The sequence below is a fragment of the Mesoplodon bidens genome, assembly GCF_964165515.1.
Source record: "Mesoplodon bidens genome assembly, chromosome: 13".
In the NCBI taxonomy this organism is placed as follows: domain Eukaryota; kingdom Metazoa; phylum Chordata; class Mammalia; order Artiodactyla; family Ziphiidae; genus Mesoplodon; species Mesoplodon bidens.
Window position 1 is genome coordinate 37,412,157 of NC_138169.1, and position 17,170 is coordinate 37,429,326.

The following is a 17,170-nucleotide window of genomic DNA, read 5'->3' on the forward strand; positions in this document are numbered from 1 at the left end:
TACACAGGATGCAGACTATGGTTATTGTTTTAAGAAGCAGGCAATCCATATTAATATGTTGTCTTAAGAATCCTTTTTTCTGTTGAACATTTGCCATAACTCAGGGAAATGTTTGCACAACTCAGCATCACTCAAAATCAAAATGCATATACAATTCAATCTGAGATCATTTTCAAAGCCCTGCTCCTATCAGATGTTCAGACAGATGAAGAAATTTCATACAAAGCCTCTATTCTTAATGAAAATACATCTCTCTTTCATTCCTCACCTCTGGCCGATCATGACAAAAAGAAGCTTTTCCCTAAAGAAAGTGGATTAAGTAAGAATGTGGAAAGAGAGACATAATATGTATTCAACCCTCTGCCTGCTTCCAGCTCTTGGGATTTAACTGGCTTTGAAATATGTATAAGCTAGGATGATTGTTGTATTATTCATCAAAGATTTAACAGACCTTTAAACTCAAGTACACATAGTGACCATGGGACACTTTACAATAACAACAAAATGTGTAATAAAATAAATCTTTTAAAAATATGTTAAAAAAGAAAAAACAGAACAGTTGTTTAAAGTTAGTATCTCATCCTCTAAATAAAAATTGTGGCAAGGTTCCCCATCCCCCAACACTTAGTTTTTAAATTAATAACTCAGTATGCAAGGGTCCCTTCTTTACCTGGGGCCCCTGAGAAGCAGGGTTTACCTACAAAGAATCAGCACCTTCGACAAGCATTGCAACAAACCTCTGCAAAAGTCATTGTGGCCCAAAAAGTTGAATTATCCTTTAAAAAAAGGAAAAGAACAGAAAATACTCTTCTTTTCCTTTGCAGTCAAGCTTTGGTTTTTGTTTGTTAAACACAAGAGAACTTGGCAGGCATCCACTGTGACTTTCCAATTGTACACATCATACAGATGGGACTTCACAGATCTAACTGCACAGATCTGAGCCCCAGCTATGATGTGACTTGGCCAAGGTCACAACCAGATAATCATATTCATCACTTTATTCAACAAATATTTACTTAGTCCCTAGTATGTGCCAAGTATTGTCTTAAGCACCAGTTATAGTGATAAACAAAACAGCCCTGGTCACTGCCCTTCAGGGGTTCAGTGGCTACAAGGACCACTTGCATGTGTACCTCCACTGATGGTCCACTCCTATGCCTGGGACCAGGCCAGCCCATGACAAGGTTTGCACCAGTTGGAGGCAAAAGGTAAAAAAATACAGAGAGTGTAGGTTTCCATGAAGCTAGATGTACTCATTAAAAGGTATCCTTTTTCTCAAGACTATCTTTCTTATTTTGTTTTGTTAAAATGTCCTTCCTTTTTATGAAATGATAGTGGTAAAAGATTATAGGGGCTTTTTTACATCCTCACTCAGGAAATTAGTTTTTCTTTTTCAAATCTACTGGTTTATAAAATCCAAGTCTGGGATGCTCTGCTTTGCACCACAATACCCCCTCTTTTAGGATTAGCAGATGATGATGTCTTCAAATATCACGAAAGCAAGGGCAGGAAACACCCCAACTGGGGGGTCAGTTGAAGTGGGCTAGTTTTAGCAGCTATTTCTTCCTATGTCTGGAACTTCAGCTTGAAAACCTGTGGTAACAAAGTTAAGAAGGTGTGTCCCTTGGCTCTGGGACTAACTGTTACAGTTAATATCTGTGAAGTTCTTGAAAGTGGTAACAGGTTCTACTCATGCCACACACCATCAAGGTTACAGAAATGTGATTAGAACTGAGGGGGTGTGTATCTGCAGTATGCATTTCAGGAAATCTCTAAGGATTACATCATTAACCTAAACATAAATGAGCAAGCTTCTTATCATTTCTTGGGTGTATTTCCTCCTGAGCAAAGGATCAAGAGCTCTCCAAGTGGCTTCTCTCCCCTCTGGATACAGGAACAGCAGTGGCCTTGTTTCTATGGTTGGATTTTCAAACTTAGCTTATCCCAATTCTGGGCCCTTCTGCCAGAGCAAAGGCAACAGCTAGGAGAAGTAAAGGGGTGGGTTCATAAATGCTTCAGCATTGAGTGTTGAAGCGCAGCTCTTTTTCATCCTCTGTTGCCAAAATCCATCACTGGACTCTACTGTGCTCCTAGTGGGAAATGCTTATGCCCAAAAGTTGTGTCTTATAAAATTCCTAGAATCCTAAAACAGCAGCCACTATGGAGTGCTTACCAAGCATCAGGTCTTGTGTCAAGTGCCTTCCACACATCATGTTTTTCCACTCCCATAGCAGTTCTTACTAATAGGCAGCAGCATCCTCAATTTCTAGTCAAAGAAATTGAAACCTAAAGAGACTAAGTAACTTGCCCAAGATCACCGAGAACAGGACTTGAACCAATCCCAAAGCCCTGCTTTTAAACCACGATGTCGTGCTGCCTCCTGCAAAAGACCTAAATAAAGCCTAAGGAAAGCAGGCAGGTTTCCTTTCCAAATGAAAATTAAATCGATTGCAGTGGATGCTGTGATATAACCGAGGTGCTCATTTCCGGGGCTGCTGAGAGTAACGTGTACTGAGAGCTCAAAGCTTGTCCCTCTACAAGCACTGCCCTCAGCCAAACTGGGGGCTGGTCCTTCTGCCTCAACTCGGGACAACTTTAAAAGCCCTCCCAGCTTCAGAGCACACCATGGGATCAAATGAGGTCTCTGCTGCTGCTGCAGCCCAGTTCACCTCCCCCTTTGTCCAGTCCTGCTTTGCATAATTCCTTGTAAGAGCTGTTCCTAAGACCACTCCCCAATTAACCACTTGCACACAAATCCATCTCAGAGCCTGCTTCCCAAGGAAGCTAGAATACAACATTTATAATAGCATATGACTCCATGGAACACACCTACTATTATAACAAATGCTATTCTGCAGATTTCTCTATAACAAGAAATTTGTTTTACCCAACAGTCTATGACTTAACGTTCCAAATGCCCCTTCCTGACCTGCAATACTGAAGCATGATATGCCGTAAGAAACTTCCTGTCCCTCTATTAATTACTGATATTCTATTATTGATATGAAAAGACTTGAGGACAATATTCTTGCTTCGAGTGTAGAGGCTGCTGAATGAAGGGCTGGACCGTGGAGAGAGGAGGAATTTAAGCCCCATGGCAAGAGGCAGGATTCAGGGAAATATAAGAAATATTTTGAAGAAAGACCTTAATTGGTACCATCACCTTTATCATGATCCCTTATCCTTTTTATCAACAGATCATTTAATCACAAAGTTGACAATCTAGAGTTGTACTGTCCAATACAATAGCTACCAGCCAACACATACAGCTATTTAAAATTAATTAAATTCAAAAAGTTAAAAATTCAGTTCCTCAGTCACACTTGCCATATTTCAAATGATCAATAGACACTTGTGGCTAGTAGCTACCATACTGGACAGCACAGAATGTGAACATTTCCATCACTGCTAAAATGTTCTATTGGGTAGCACTGGTTGATGACACAAACAGATGGAAAGTTATAACATGTTCTTAGATTGGAAGAATTATTATTGTTAAAGTGACCATACTACCCAAGGCAATCTACAGATTCAAAGCAATCCTTATCAAAACACCTATTTTTCACAGAACTAAAACAAATAATTTTAAAATTTGTATGGAAATACAAAAGACCCTGAATAGCCAAAACAATCCTGAGGAAGAAGAACAGACCTGGAGGAATCACACTTCCTGGTTTCAGACTGTACTATAAAGCTACAGTCATCAAAACAGTATGGTACTGGCACAAAAACACACATAGATCAACAGAAGAGAATAGAGAACTAAACCCACACACTTATGGTCAATTAATCTATGACAAAGGCAGCAAGAATACAAAATGAAGAAAAGACAATCTCTTCAATAATTGGTGCTGGAAAAACTGGACAGCTACATGTAAAAGAATGAAATTAGAACATTCTGTAACAACATATACAAAAATAAACTCAAAATGGATTGAAGAGCTAAATGTAAGACCATATACCATTTCCTAGAGGAAAACATAGGCAGAACATTCCTTGACATAAATCATAGCAATATTTTTTATAATATATTTTAACTAAACTTAAAAGCACAGCAAAGAAACCATTGACAAAGTGAAAAGACAACCCACAGAACAGGAGAAAATATTTGCAAATGATATGACCAATACGGGGTTAATATCCAACATATATGAACAGCTCATACAACTCAACATCAGAAAAACAAACAACCCAATTTAACAATGGGCAAAAGACCTAAATAGACATTTTTCCAAAGATATGCATATGGCCAACAGGCATATGAAAAGATGCCCAACACCACTAATCATCAGGGAAATGCAAATCAAAACCACAGTGAGATATCACCTCACACCTGACAGAATGGCTATCATCAAAAAGGTCACACATAACAAACGCTGGTAAGGATATGAAGAAAAGGGAACCCTTGTACATTGTTGGTAGGAATGTAAATTGGTACAGACACTGTGGAAAACAATATGGAGGTTTCTCAAAAAACTAAAAATAGGCCTATCATAGGACCCAGTAATTCCACTCATGAGTATATATCCAAAAAAAAACCAAAAACACTGTTTCACAAAGATACATATACCCCAATGTTCATAGCAGCATTATTTACAATTACCAAGATGTGGAAACAACACAAGTGTCCATCAACAGATGAACAGATAAAGAATATGGGGTATATATATACAATGGAATAGTATTCAGCCATAAAAAGAACAAAAGTTTACCATTTTCAGCAACATGGATGGACTTGGAGGGCATTATGCTAAGTGAAATAAGTCAGACAAAGACAAGTACTGTATGATATCACATATATGCAGAATCTAAAAAACTAGTGAATACAACAAACTAGTGAATATAACAACAACAACAAAAAAAAAGCAGACTCTCAGATATAGAGAACAAACTAGTGGTTACCAGTGGGGAGAAGGAAGGGAGGAGGGGCACTATAGGGGTAGGGAATTAAGAGGCACAAACTATTAGGTACAAAATCAACTACAAGGATATATTGTACAACAAGGGGAACATAGCCAGTATTTTATAATAACTATAAATGGCATATAACCTGTAAAAATTGTGAATCACTATACTGTACACCTGTAACATATAATATTGCACATCAACTATACTTCAGTAAGAAAGACAGAAAAAAAAAGATCCAACTAATCTCACAAACAAAAGTCCTTCTGACGTTACACTGTCAGTAACATAGAAAACTTTATCAGCTCCCAACTCCTGATAGCCTATATATATATATATATATATATATACACACACACACATATATATATACACATATATATACATATATATCATTGAATCACTTTGGTTCCATTACCTGAAACTAACACAACACTGTAAATCAACCATACTTCAATTAAATTTTTTTAAGTAAAATAAAATGGAAACCCCTTTCTAAATGAACCAATAAATATGGCCACCACTTATTGGGTGTTAACTAAATCATTTGTGTATATTATCTCATCTAATTAAATAATCTAGTGAGGTTGGTATTATGACTGCCATTTAACAGACAGGAGACAGAGCCAGAGAAATAAGGGAACTCTCCCAAGGATAGAAAGCAAGTAAGGAGGAGAGTCAGGGCTGAAACTGAGGTCAACTGACTCTAGAGCCTTGAAGGGAGGTTCAAAGAGGCCACAAAATATGCTTCAGCTATTTCTTTAAAGAACTTTGAGCCACTTCTGAAGATACACCAGATTTTCCTGGAATGTAACCTCCTTCTAGGAATAAAGTGGCCTGTCGGACAGAGGATATTAATGCTCTGTGTTACTGGGGCACCACTTGGTAGTAAACTGCTGCTTTCAAATACAAAAGGACTCTGAAAGGATTCCTCCAGCTTTTCAAACTCTGAAATGAACAATGGAATTGTCTATACTCATAGAAAGTCAAATACTTTTACATGAGAATTTGTAGAAATGTAAGGAGAAGCAGGAGTGAGCCTAGAAAAGTGAAGACCCATAACCTTCCCCCACCACCTCAAACCATCACTAGGACTCCTCTGGGAGTCCCCAGCTCTACAGCCACAGGAAACTGAATTCTGCCAAAAACCAGTGAGCTTAGAATACTCAGGGCCTCCAGATGAAAACGGAGCCTGGACAGCACCTTTATTACAGCCTTGTGAGGTTCTGAGCAGACCAGCTACGCTGTGCATAGACTCCTAGCCCACAGAAACTGTGAGATAATAAACATGCGTTGTTTTAAGCCAGTAAGCTTGGGACAATTTGTTATGCAGCAACAGTAAACTAATACAGGCTCATTTCAGGAGCACACAACACTGGCTGCTGTGTTATAGCGCAGGTTTGCAAGCATCCAGGGGTGCAGGTGTAGGACACAGGAAAGGTTTTCCATTTAGGCAGAGAACCAAAGTGGACAGGTAGACAGGGGACAAAATCACAGAACCATACCCCACCCCACCTTGTTTGTGGAAGCAGTTGACTAAATTGTTTATTTGCCAGATGATGGCCTTGCCTTACTAGCCTTATTAACTTAAGGGCTTTCTCCTTTTCCCTCTCAGAGACTGCACAATGGCACCAGCAAAAGCCCATGAACTGGACCCAGTGTTAATCTTGCTTACACCATTGGCACTTGGGAAGCAGAGCAAGACAGTGTGTGATTAGCTGCTCACTGTCTAAAGTAACAAAGTATTTCCAGTTTTATCAAATCTATTGTTTATTTGATAATTCCTAGGGTAAGACCTAAAGTCCAAATTGTCCAATGCATTCTTATCGTAACTTTTTTAAACTGGCTCTGAGCTTTAAAACTTTTCCCCTCTGGTTCACAAAGTACTCCATTTATTTTACTAATTTAATCTCCCAACAAATCTATCCTTATCCCTGAATTACAGGTAGGGAACTAAAACCCAGGACTATGGTTAGATTTATCCAGAGCCATCAAGTAAATTCCAGATGGGCTGGAATACCCCAAATGCTCTTCGTCTAAGCAGTTACATAGCTCTTTAGTATGTGTGTGTACAGGTATGTGTATACATATTTTACCTGATATTTCCCCAGGAGTTATTTCCACAGTCTGGGTTGCTATCTCAATAGCCTCTTATTTCTGACCCAATCTACTAGAGTTCAAGAGGTACCCAGCACAGCTTGAGCTAATTATTACTAGAGGGAAGCATAAAGGTGTCATTTGATGAGGCAGCAATTCACATATGATAAAACAGTTGGGTTTTTTTTTTTTTTTTTTTGGTGGTATGTGGGCCTCTCACTGTTGTGGCCTCTCCCGTTGTGGAGCACAGGCTCCAGACGCGCAGGCTCAGCAGCCATGGCTCACGGGCCCAGCCGCTCTGCAGCACGTGGAATCCTCCCGGACCGGGGCACGAACCCGTGTCCCCTGCATCGGCAGGCGGACTCCCAACCACTGCGCCACCAGGGAAGCCCAATAAAACAGTTTTTTGAATTAAAAATAAGGACACCTCAGGGTTCGACAATAGAGCAGAATATGTAAACATGAGAGCTGCCCTCAAACCTAGAATATATGTTTACATACATCCACAGATGTATTTTAAAGACATCCACACTTTTATATGTTCAACATCACCAGTAAAAAAAAAATACCTTGTTGAAGCAAGCCTTTGCTCATAGGTTAAGCTCGATAAATACTCTGTAACTGAGTAGTTTGTGCAGTTACAGACTTGAAAGTAACACAAAGTTACCAAACAGACACCCTAAATCCCAGGAGTTGAAAAGACTAATTATTACAAGTAACACTGTCATCATCTATGCATAAAGGAAAATGTCATCCATTTGTTAAGAAGTTACTAGGGAAACTAACATTTGGGGGTACCTCCATATGCCTGGAATTAGGTTAAGTGCTTTGCATAAATCATTCCACTTATTCTCAATAAGAACCCTTTAAGGTAAATATTGCTACTGCCACTTTGCAAACAGGGAAACTGAGATTCAGAGGGGTTAACTAACTTGCCCAAGGGACACAACTACTAACTGCCTCTTGAATAAAACACACACAGGTAAAGAAAGGCCGAAACCAACAAAAATCCTACTGGAAGGAGCTCCAAGGGCTTCCCTACTATTTTGTTATAGTAAAATTGCACTTCACTATTCTGGTAGAAGGCATATTACTAGCCTATCAGACCGGAAGATAAAACAGAACTGACCTCCAATTTACTTTAGTATTGTCAGGGAGTGGGAAATTTCTGCCTCTAACCCTCTTAAGTTCTTGTGGCAGGACTAATGATAAAATTGACACAAGACAGTTTAACAGGAGAAAAAGCAACACATTTTAATTCAGACTCACGGAGGTCTCAGAAATGGTACCTAAGAAGTGGCGAGGGGCTTCCCTGGTGGCGCAGTGGTTGAGAGTCCGCCTGCCGATGCAGGGGACACGGGTTCGTGCCCCTATCCCGGAAGATCCCACATGCCGCGGAGCGGCTGGGCCCGCGAGCCATGGCCGCGGAGCCTGTGTGTCCGGAGCCTGTGCTCCGCAACGGGAGAGGCCACAGCAGTGAGAGGCCCGCGTACAGCAAAAAAAAAAAAAAAAAAAAAAAAAAAAAAAAAAAAAAAAGAAGTGGCGAAAGCAGGTACCTTTTATACTTTTTAGACAAAGAAACAATAAATTTGTGAGGAACTGACAGGACAAAGAAATAGGTTTGGGGTGCTCAATTAGTGAAGAATCTAAACAGTCTGGGCTTGGGATATTAAATTAAATAAGTAACAAGGTTTGTTCACATAAGCTTCTTGACCTCCGTAAACAAATTCCCTATCCCTAGTGATAAGGGTGTCTTTCTACTTCCACATGTACAGAGTGCACGTTTCACATGGGAGATTTATTTCCTGCTTTCAGAGAGACAGGGAGGAGGGTCTGAGTGTCCCTCTTGCACTGGCTGCTTTTTAAGTAATTTTGATTCAAAATAATCAAAATGCCATTGTGGCATATTTTAGGGCTGCCCACCCTGAGTCGCAACAGTATGTAATCAAGTAAACCAAATTATATATTTAAAGCCCAGTTGGGGCTATCCCTTTCCCCTGCCCCTGTTTGGGGAGAGGGGTGGGTAGCTTTATTTAGGTGGAATCTCTTTATGTGAAAAGTATAATCTTGAAGCATAAAGAGATGTAAGAATTACAAAGAAGCCACTATTTGATGGGAGAAGTGAAGTAGCAACAGGAGAAGTTGTAATAACCATAATGATTGTTGTTATTATTATTTAATGCATTATTTTAAGCACTTTCCATAAGATAACAGTTAATCCTCACAACAATCCTATGAGGATACTATGATCATCTCCATTTTATAGGTGAAGAAACTGAGGCACAAAGAATTAAATAGCCTGCCCAAGGTCGCACTGAGCATATGGAAGAATGAACACTGGAACGCCGGAGTCTGGGCTCTTAACTACTAAGAATTATGAGGAATTAAGGCCCTCCTGGCTTTTCCTCTCACCCCCACCCCTCCATAGCACAAAAGCTCTTAACCCTTTCCTCTGTTAGGGGATGATCATGATTTAAGAATGGAAACTGGTTTTGAATAGGACTTTTTGTTATATAAAATGCAGCCTAGTCTATTTTGTTACTCGGGGAAAACTGTTCTACGCCCACCCCACTGCAGCTTCCAACCAGACATTGTCCCTTTTCCATCCCAACCAAATAGATCTGTCTTATGTCTGAGCTACAGCAGCAAAGCATACTGATGACACAAAGCTTGACACTCACAGCCAACACGTATGTGTTTTAACAGAGACCTTCAAATACTGCTTGAACCTAAAGGACAACTGCTAACTATAGAGCTGCAGGCACCAAGGCAGGTTTGGGGAGCTGCATTAAGAAGAGTGGGTATGGCACTTCCCTGGTGGTCCGGTGGTTGACTCCGCGCTCCCAATGCAGGGGGCCCAGGTTCGATCCCTTGTCAGGGAACTAGATCCCGCATGCCACAACTAAAGATCCCGTATGTCGCAATGAAGATCCCACATGCGGCACAAAGATCCTGCATGTCACAACTAAGACCGGGTGCAGCCAAATAAATAAATAAATAAATAAATAAGAACGGGGGTCTCATAGAGAACAGACTTGTGGTTGCTAAGGTGCAGGGGAGGGAGAGGGATGGACTGGGGGTTTGGGGTTGGTAGATGCAAACTATTACATTTAGAATGGATAAACAACAAGGTCCTACTGTATAGCACAGGGAACTGTATTCAATATTCTGTGATAAACCATAATGGAAAAGAATAAAAAAAAAAATGTATGCATGTGTATAACTGAGTCATTTTGCTGTAGAGCAGAGTCTGGAACAACATTGTAAATCAACTATACTTCAATTAAAAAATAAACAAAAGCATCAAAAATACCAAATATCAAAAAAAAAAGTGTCTCTGGAGGAATTCATCCAATTAGGGGTAACCAGAATGATACTGAATTGTGTATTATGTAATATATAGTATTATAAATATGCAAATATATGGTATTATGAAGCAACACCAATGAAATTTTAGTTTTAAATAAAAGTAAATTAACCCTAAAACGTACACTGAGGGATTCAGAATCAGATGGCAGATACAACCCATGACTATAAACAGTAGTAGAGGGCTTCCCTGGTGGGGCAGTGGTTGAGAGTCCGCCTGCCGATGCAGGGCACACGGGTTCGTGCCCTGGTCTGGGAAGATCCCACATGCCGCGGAGCGGCTAGGCCCGTGAGCCATGGCCGCTGAGCCTGCGCGTCCGGAGCCTGTGCTCCACAACGGGAGAGGCCACAACAGTGAGAGGCCCGCGTACCACACACACACAAAAAAAAATTAGTCAACATTACAGAATTAGAATCTCCTCTAGAAACTTTTAAAATTAGGATATTGTCCTATCAATATGAGAACGTTTAGGTATAGATATTTTTTACTGTTCATTCCTGGCCCTGACACTTGAAGACATATACTTAGTTCACACCTTAAGAATAGCCAAAGATCAGTCTATACATTCTCATGTAAAGTATATACAATCGAAAGGACCGGATCCAAAGATGACTGTAAAATCACTAACTCTAGGATTCAGACATATCCACACATGCTGAGGTTGGTTTTCCCACACCTCTCTTTTTGAGCTGGATTTGAACTGTGTAGGCTACTGCTACAGAACTTTAGGAAGGGCCTCTAGGATGGATGTCAGGAGACTTGGGATCTAACTGCATCTGTGCTATTAACTAGCTTTGTAAATTTGGGAAAAACACTTAACATCTCTGGCCCTCACTTCCCTTTTCTGGTAAATGAGAAGATTCTCTCTACTTGATTGAAAATTCAGGGAATTCCCTAGTGGTCCAGTGGTTAGGACTCAGCACTCTCACTTCCATGGGCCGGGTTCAATCCCTGATCTGGGAACTAAGATCCCACAAGCTGCATGGTGGGCAAAAAAAAAAAAAAAAATTCAATAACTCAGAACAAATCATTGTTACATGCATCACAGATTGAACACAAATACAATACTGCACAAAGGGAACTGGACACAAACGAGCACATTCTGTGTGATTCTTTTTCTATTTTAAAAAACAGACACAATAATCTACCTTGTTAGAAGTCTGATAGTGCTACCTTTTCCAGAAGATAGTGAGGGCAGGCCTCTGGGGTAATTTCTTCATCTTGTTACCGGCTAAATGAGTGTGGATACTTGGTGACAATTCACTGAATTGTACACTTATGATTTGTACACTTCTCTGGATGTATGTTATGCTTCATTAAAAGGTTGTTTTAAAAAACAGGTACAGTGGGGCTTCCCTGGTGGCGCAGTGGTTGAGAGTCCGCCTGCGATGCAGGGGATACGGGTTCGTGCCCCGCTCCGGGAGGATCCCGCATGCCGCGGAGCGGCTGGGCCCATGCGCCATGGCCGCTGAGCCTGCGCGTCCGGAGCCTGTGCTTCGCAGCGGGAGAGGCCGCGGCAGTGAGAGGCCCGCGTACCACAAAAAAAAAAAAAAAAAAAAAAAACAGGTACAGTGGTTCTCATCTTTGGTGCAGTTCTCATCACCCTGAGGAAGCTGCGGCTCAGAGAGTGTAAGAGACTTGACTGTTACCGGCAGAGCCCATAAACAATTCCTGGAAAATAAAAATAGAGGCTGGGTAATAAAGTCTAACCTTTTTTTTTCCCCCTTTGGGCTTCGTCTAGTTTCACTTGCTCACAGGGTGCCACAGGCAGAGTCCTCACACTCGCACTTCATACCAGGGTTCCTTGTGGGAAATGGCTGCGCTGACGCCTCAGCTCGGCGGGCCGGGTGCAGCGGCGCTGCGTACACCTCAAACCAAGATGGTGGCTGAGGCGGGCCGTGCGCAGAGACTCCGCCCCCGAGGAGCACAGCTGTGCCCCGGCCCCTCCCCCGCCGGCTGACGAGATTCCTGTAAAGCAGCCCTGCCTCCAGAGAGCGTGTGCTCCAGAGCTGCAGCTCGCACCTCTCCATTCTTTGATCAAAGAATAAAATTTTCCTTTGCTTCTGAACTTGAGTCCATTCCATTGGCTCAAACGACTCCGGGCAGGAGGGCCCTTGTCGGGTCTGGCGACTCTGTCAGGTCGGACTATGGCCTCTTCGCCTGCGCCCATCCGCTAAGCTCCGGGCTCGCCCCGGCTCCAGCAGGAGGACGGCGGAGGCTTTGGGAGGTTGACGTGAGGATGATCACCTCAGATCTCTGAGGACACCCTGCCCAGGTAGGACGGCCGCAGCCTTCAGACGAATTCAGAGCAACTCCTCACAGCAACCCGTATTCGGGAGATTCTTTATCGACTGAGGTTCCACAGGCTCCTCTCCCGGGATCAGCACGGAATACCAGCTGCCCCAGCGAATGGGTGCAGACGCCACGGACTCACCGGGCGGGAGGTCCAAAAACTCCTCCTTTTCAACCAAAGGAGGAAAGAGAAGACCCTGCCTCAGACAGCGGTGCAACCCCCAAGGGACCAAGTTGGGCGGGAACTCACGCAGCTGAGCTGCTCTGGCCACAGGTGGCCCCATCTCACCTCCTGTGCGACATTCTGGCTGAGGAGGGGCTGACTGTCTCAAACCCAGGCTGCTACAGAGTCAAGGGGGACCCCAGTTATATCAGAGTCCACGCCATTTAGACGCCTCCTACTTTGGTCTTTTGAGGAATCCATTAACCACCAAATTTCCCGAACTGAAAGTCTTATTTCGGTCAAATCTTGTGGCATTTGTGTGCCAACAAATCACTCCGACCGCCCCCTCAGTAGCTGGAAAAAAAATCCAAGACAGAACATCTAACGTATGGGAAACAAACCTCCACCATATGAAGGACAGCCCAGTGGGGTGCACCCTGCAGAATCGGAAGTCTTTTGGGTATCACCAAACTGGAAGTGGACCCAGATACCCCTACCTCTTGCCTGGTTGAGATTGCCTACTGGGTGTTTAATAACCTGGATGCAGAAGAGGAAAAGTCAGAGGATAAAAAGGTCCGACGCAAGCCCACCTACTGGCTGTTGCCCTTCAATGACTAACCGCCCACAGAGACGCTCGACTCCGGTGAGTGACCCCTGCCCCCCACGAGGGAGAGCAAGCCAAGGACTAGGACCCAATCAGTGTGCCATCTGTAAACAAGAGGGACGCTCGAAGGGAGGACGCCCTAGCCACCCTCAAAGAAGGAGGGAAATGGCAGATCCCAGCCACTAGCCTGGAACACAGATGGTCCAAATAGATGAAGAACGACGGGGCCAGGGGGCTCCAACTGACCCCCAAGGAGCTCCGGCTGACCTTGGACATGGGAGAAAGCCTGTCGAATTGTTAGTCGAAACTAGTGCCACTTACTGGGTTCTGAACACCGGACTGGGCAAACTCAATAACAAGAGTTGTAAAATTAAAAGGGTATCAGGGAAGGCCTAGGAATAAGCATTCATAGAGCCATTAGAATGCCATTCCTTCCTTTATGTACAAATCGGAGATTGGCGTCCCCCTTAGACAAAGGGCACAGGATGATAATGTTAATGGCTGAGGGCAAACCTCCCCAGACAGAGTAATTCCATCTCCCCAGAGTAAATCCTGAAGTCTGGGCCCAGACGGGTGGGATGAGCTGCAGGAGCCAGTCGCATGATAGTCCATCAAAAACCTGGACATGTATGCCCAATAGAAAAGAGCACCCCCTTTGTTGGGAGGCCTTATTGGGCACTGCCTCTACAATACAAGGCCTAATTGACCAGGGCCTTAATAGACCAGGCCAATCAGCCTGTAATACCTCCATTCTCCCTGTAAAGAAACCCAGCGGGGAATACCGGATGGTACAGGACCTCAGAGCAGTCAGCAAAGCCCCAAGGATATACATCCAGCAGTCCCTAATTCCTACACCCTGCTGGCCACTCCACTGTCCTCCAGGGCCTGATAGTCTGTATTAGATTTAAAAGATTGCCTTCTTCTGTATTCCATTAGCCCCAGAGTCACAAGAAATTTTTGCTTCTGAGTGGCAGGACCCAAACACACAACAAAAAGGATACTGCTGGACAGTCCTGCCCCAAGGATTCAAAAATTCCCTCACCATCTTTGGGGAAAATTTAGCTAACAAACGACCCAAAAGATCTACATCTGGAGGAGGGAACCCTCCTCCAGTATATAGAACATTCTGATCACCAGCCCTACTATGGAGGCCTCTGACAAAAATACTGTAACCACCCTGAACCACCTGGCCGAGAAAGGATATAAGGTATCCAAGGAAAAGGTTCAAACATCACAAACTAAGGTGACCTACCTAGGCTTCATTCTCACAGAAGGTCAGAGAAACCCACCCCAGGAAAGGAAAAAAGGCATTTGCAGCCTTGCCTCTCCTATAGAAGACAGCTTAGGGGCTTCCTGGGGATGGCCAGGTTTTTCCTCATCTGGATCCTTAACTATGGTCTAATAGCTGGATCTCTGTATGAAAAGTTGAAAGGAAAGAATGATGACCCTTTTGAATGGAGCTCAGAATGTGAAGGGGCCTTTCAAGAATTGAAAAAGCAATTACTGCAGGTCCCTGCCCTGGCCCTCTCAGACTTAGCTGAAACCTTTGACCTTTACATTCACCAAAGAAGGGGAATCACCCTTGGGGTATTAGCTCAAAAACTGGGATCCCTTTCTCAGGTGGTTGCTAATTTCTCTGAACAATTAGTTCAAACTGCTAAAGGATGGCCTCCTTGCCTATGGGCAGTAGCAGCTACTACAACCCTGCTGAAAAGTTAATGTTTGGTCAGCCAATCACTATATGGACTCCACACCACGTTCAGCCTTTAGTAAGTTCCAAGGGAACAGAATGGCTATCCCCCAAAAGTTGATTCAAGTTCAAGTAATGTTTTTAGACAACCCAGTGGTTACTGTAAAAATCTGTCACACACTAATCCTGCCACCCACAGAAACGGGACCCTGGAGCATGACTATATGGAAACCATAGACACAATCTATTCCAGTCGCCTGACCTAGGAAGTGAGCCTCTCCCAAACACCGAAGAGGAGTGGCTCACAGATGGGAGCAGTTTTATGAGAGGGGAGAAGGCTGGCAGGATATACAGTAATCTCCCAGACCCAAATCAGAGATGTATGAAGGGTATCCCCAGGGACTTCTGCCCAAAAGGTGAAGTTGATAGCCCTCACCCGAGCCTTAGAGTTCGGGACAGGGAAGATCTTTTTTTTTTTTTAATTGTATTGAAGTATAGTTGATTTACAGTGTTGTATTAATTTCTGCTGTACAGCGAAATGATTCAGCTATACATATATATATTCTTTTTCATATTCTTTTCCATTATGGTTTATCACAGGATATTGAATACAGTTCCCTGTGCTATATACAGTAGGACCTTGTTGTTTATCCATCCTGTATATAACAGTTTGCATCTGCTAACCCCAAGCTCCCAATCCTTCCCTCCCCTTGACAACCACAGTCTGTTCTCTGTATCTGTGAGTCTGTTTCTGTTTCACAGATATGTTCATTTGGGTCGTTTTTTATTTATTTATTTTGGGCTGCGTTGGGTCTTGTTGCTGCACGCGGGCTTTCTTTAGTTATGGCGAGCCGGGGCTACTCTTCGTTGGGGTGCGTGGGCTTCTCATTGTGGTGGCTTCTCTTGCCGTGGAGCATGGGCTCTAGATGCGCAGGCTTCAGTAGTTGTGGCTCGCGAGCTCCAGAGCACAGGCTCAGCAGTTGTGGCGCACAGGCTTAGTTGCTCCGCGGTATGTGGAATCTTCCCAGACCAGGGCTTGAACCCGTGTCCCCTGCATTGGCAGGCAGATTCTTAACCACTGCGCCACCAGGGAAGTCCCTGGGTCGTATTTTAGATTCCACATATAAGCGATATCACATAATATTTGTCTTTCTCTTTTTTTTTTTTTTCCCTGGCCACGCCGCTTGCAGGATCTTAGTTCCCCAACCAGGGATTGAACCCGGGCCCTCGGCAGTGAAAGCATGGAGTCCTAACCACTGGACCACCAGGGAATTCCCTGTTTTTCCCTTTCTGACTTAACTTCAGTTAGTGTGATAATCTCTAGGTCCATCCATGTTGCAGTAAATGGCATTATTTTTATGGCTATGTAATATTCCATTGTATGTGTATACCATATCTTCTTTATCCATTCACCAGGACAGGAAAGATCTTGAACGTTCACACAGTTGCCATCCTACACATACACGGGGCTATTTGGAAGGAAAGAGGTATGCTTACTGCAGAGAATAAACAGGTGAAACATGGCTTAAGCATATTGAAGCTCTTAGAAGCAGTACAGCTTCCAAAAAAGTGGCAGCCAGTTATTGTAGGGGCCACCAAAAGGGGTGGGGGGTTCAGAGATAATAAAGGCAAACAGAGCAGATGCAACTGCCAAAAGGGTGGCCCAAGAAACAGTGTCTTGGCAACAACCTCTTACATCTCAAAGGCCAGGTCCATCCAATTATTCCCTAATCTACACAAAGGAAGAATTAGACAAAGCCTGAAAATGGGTGGAGACCCCAATCATCATGGAAAGTAGAGAACCAATCAGACCTTGAAACCGGCCTTAGCCAAGCTATGTCAGGAAACTCAAAAAAATTGGATTACTTTGCTTCCAATTGCCCTGCTCCACATGCATTTTAGCCCCAAGGGATAAGATAAAGTTAAGTGCATTTGAGCTCATGTATGGTAGACCCATTCCCTAAGCCCAAAGAAGGGACACCTTAACCCCTTGAAATGGAACAACTCAAATATGCCCTCCAGGGAGGAGAAACCATGAAAGCTCCAGTGGTC